Source organism: Octopus bimaculoides, chromosome 3 (genome assembly GCF_001194135.2).
Source record: "Octopus bimaculoides isolate UCB-OBI-ISO-001 chromosome 3, ASM119413v2, whole genome shotgun sequence".
NCBI classification, from domain to species: Eukaryota; Metazoa; Mollusca; class Cephalopoda; order Octopoda; family Octopodidae; genus Octopus; species Octopus bimaculoides.
The window spans coordinates 151044419-151048128 of NC_068983.1; the positions used below are offsets into that span (position 1 = coordinate 151044419).

At 37.3% G+C, this 3710-nt stretch overlaps 1 long non-coding RNA gene across 1 annotated transcript in view; it reads right to left on the reverse strand.

Annotated features, from left to right (window-relative positions):
* Positions 1 to 2282, reverse strand: part of LOC128247426 (uncharacterized) — a 52699-nt gene extending 50417 nt beyond the window's left edge. Inside the window, exon 1 of the long non-coding RNA XR_008263813.1 lies at positions 2100 to 2282. This is a non-coding gene — a long non-coding RNA (uncharacterized LOC128247426). The remainder of the gene's footprint in view (positions 1 to 2099) is intronic.
* Positions 2283 to 3710: the final 1428 nt, after the last annotated feature.

Consider the following 3710-nt stretch of genomic DNA (forward strand, 5'->3'; position numbering starts at 1 on the left):
TCAGAGGAGTAGCTCTGTGCATATAGGCGCAGGAGTGGCTGTGTGGTAAGTAGCCTGCTTACCAACCACATGGTTTCGTGTTCAGTCCCACTGCGTGGCACCTTGGGCAACTGTCTTCTACTATAGCCTCGGGCCGTCCAGAGCCTTGTGAGTGGATTTGGTAGACGGAAACTCAAAGAATCCCGTCGTATATATGTATATGTATATATGTGTGTTTGTGTGTCTGTGTTTGTCTCCCCCCCCCTCCAACATCGCTTGATGTGCTGATGTGTTTACGTCCCCGTAACTTAGCGGTTCGGCAAAAGAGACCGATAGAATAAGTACTAGGCTTACAACGAATAAGTCCTGGGGTCGATTTGCTCGACTAAAGGCGGTGCTCCAGCATGGCCACAGTCAAATAACTGAAACAAGTAAAAGAGAATCATTTATTAAATTAAATATAAACCTCTTCACATCAATAACTGTTGGGTCTGTGTTTCTGTTAGAATTCATTATTTTATCAGCAAGTCCAGCAGTATATAATATATCATCTCTATCTTTGTTCTTGAGTTTAAATCACACCAAAGTTAAAGTTGTTTGTATTCCTCTGGAGTCGACGTAACACGTTTCATGTCGCCCACTGAATCGATTCTTGTGACTATACCCTAGCCCAGAAAATCTGATCTTCTTATGGTCAAAATAAATCAGTATTTTTCTGTTGTGAATGACAACTGAAAAAAAAATCATCAATTAAATAAGCATTTACGGCGGCGAGCTGGCAGAATCGTTAGCACGCCGGGAAAGATACTTAGCGGCATTTTGTCTATCTTTACGTTCTAGGTTCAGATTCCGCCGAGGTTAACTTTACTTTTCATCCTTTCGATGTTTATAAAATAGGACGAGTTGAACATTGGGGTTGATGTAATCGACTTATCCCCTCCCCTGAACTTTTTGGCCTTGTGCCAAATTTGAAATCATTTAAGTAGGCATTACCGTGTATATATTTTAAAGAATGTGTGGATTTATAATGGTTTCAAATTTCGATGCAAGGCCAGCAGTTTTAGAGGAGGCGGGTAAGTGGAATATATCAACCCCAGTACTCGACTGATACTTATTTTATCGAACCCCAAATTAAAAATAGGAAAGTCAACCTCGGCAGATGAGCACCCAGAACATAAAGAGCCAGAAGAGATGCCGCTTAGCACTTTGACCAACGCGCTAATGACTGTACCCGCTCGCCGCCTTTAAGAAGAACTACAATGAAAATAGCGATAAAAACCGATATTTTAATTTCTATTAAGAAATGGATGCTGCCTCACTTTGGTTGTATTCAGTGGTTGAAAATAGTTAAAGTATAATAGAAATATGAAGGTTTAAAAATTGACGGGAAGCGTTAAATTTTCCATCTATTTCGGTTACCCAGCGTTTTTCTGTATCCAATGTTTATTTTAATTCAAAATGTCTATACAGCAAGATTCTGTTTTGTTTTATATGCGGTTTATTTATCAAACTTCATGTCTCTCGATTATCGTAATCTTTCCTTATTCTTAGGTGACTCTTAATCTGCATTTGATTTCTATAAAGAAATAATCCTTTCTACTATAGACACAAGATCTGAAATTGTTGGGGGGAAGCTAGTTGATTACATCGACCCCAATGTTTTACTGGTACTTAATTTATTGACCTCGAAAGGATAAAAGGCAAAGTCGACCTCGGCGGAATTTGAACCCAGAACATAGCGACGGGAGAAATACCGCTAAACATTTCGTCTAGCGTGCTAACACTTCTGCCAGCTCGCCGACTTTTTTTCTATAAGGAAATAATATGACGCAAGGGTACGTTTGGCCTATACCAGACATTTTAAGAATGAAATTATGCTCCACAGTGGGGTATTTTGGTTGCCAGATGTGCCCATATTTTTAAGACTGAATCCTCAATAGAAAAAAGTACATTTAAGTATATTAATTAAATTATCAACATGGACAAAATAGTAAACAATTTTTTATGGGACCAGAGAGAGATGGGGAGAGAGAGAGAGAGAGAGAGAGAGAGAGAGAGAGAGAGAGAGAGAGAGAGAGAAAATTAAGTATTAGTTACTGCAGTACAAGGCTGATACTTACTGAAACGATATCGGAAGGATAATATGCAAAATTAACCTCGGTGGGGTTCGAGCCAAGAGCTAAAGAGATGTAATTAATTTTTGTAACACATGGTTTTCCCGGTGAATCTACCGATTCAGCTAGTCCTCTGCTGTAATCTTAATATATTATATTGCAAATGAGACTGGAATGACAGAAACGGAATTGTCTTCATTCTTTCAACACCTTCACCCACTTCCGACCCGAATAAATAAGTACTGGGCTCTATCCAATGTACTATACCCATTCCCTACAAATTTTGGCATTGCACCAATGTGAGAGACCGATAAATTGTCATAAAAGTTAAAGGCGACACGAATAGCTTCAAAACAAAAACGAGACATGTCAGATGTAATAAATTGTATATTTAAAATTTATTTTTTATTACCAATACACTCACACCTAGTTTTTGTTTCATCTGAAAACTTATTTATATTTATACATGAAAGAAAAAAGAAAAAAAGAACCACGAATTTCCTTTTTTTTTTTACTTTAGCAATTCGTAAATAATTTGTAGTGAAGGGGTAAGGTCGCTTGAATCAACGCCAGGGTTACATAATGCATACATACATATACATATCATCATCATCGTCGTCATCATCGTCATTATCATCGTCGTCGTTGAGGTCGTCGTTGTCGTCGTCATCATCATCATCATCATCATCATCCTCATCATCATCATCATCATCCTCATCATCATCATCATCATCGTCATCATCATCATCATCATTACCATCATCATCATCTTAATTATGTTGGAAGAATAAAGAGTTAATTTGAACATGGCATGATCTTTGTGTAAAATGTAGAGCGACAAATCTAAATATTACAAAGCATTCTATCCCTGCATTGTAAATAATCTACACACTTTTCCTCATCCTTGGCTATTATATCGTAAATTTCATGATTTTTCAAGACTCAATAGCAGCGTAGAGAGAAATTTCCTTTACTAGAAATTCTAACCATGGACTGTAGGAACTTACTGTTTCCCCTACGACTTCCCTTTAAACGAATATATAAATGATAATTGCTTATTTATTTTGATTGAGTTATTGGATCATTGAAGATGACATCGTGTTTGAGTAGTGTGCATGAAAGACAAACCAGTATATTCTATACCATCAAAGTCGTTCATATTGCTACTCACGTAATTGTACATCGGTAATATATTTGGATGAAGACCTGCGTTATAAACTGTTAGTCGAAGGTTCAAAAAGTTTATATCACTTTATACAGGTTGTATATCAATGTGCATAATACTTAAACATAAGACAGTTCAGATTAGGTAGTTGTAAAAGACAACGTGAGCTTGTTAAACTTCATTTCCAAAGCTTAACATGAGGCTTGCAGTGTTGAATTGAAGACCTACGGTTGGTGTATCTTGGAGAGGGACGGATTCCACTAAACAACTTTACTAAACAATACCATATCAAGGATAACCGTGGTTAAACATCAAATAAATTAGATACACAACTTGAGAAATTTGTCTCAAAATGTTTGTCTCAAAGCAACGTAAAAGGTCATTTGAATTCATTATATCGCGCAATCATAATGATCGCTGCCGCCGCCGCTAATACCGCCACCAAGACCCCC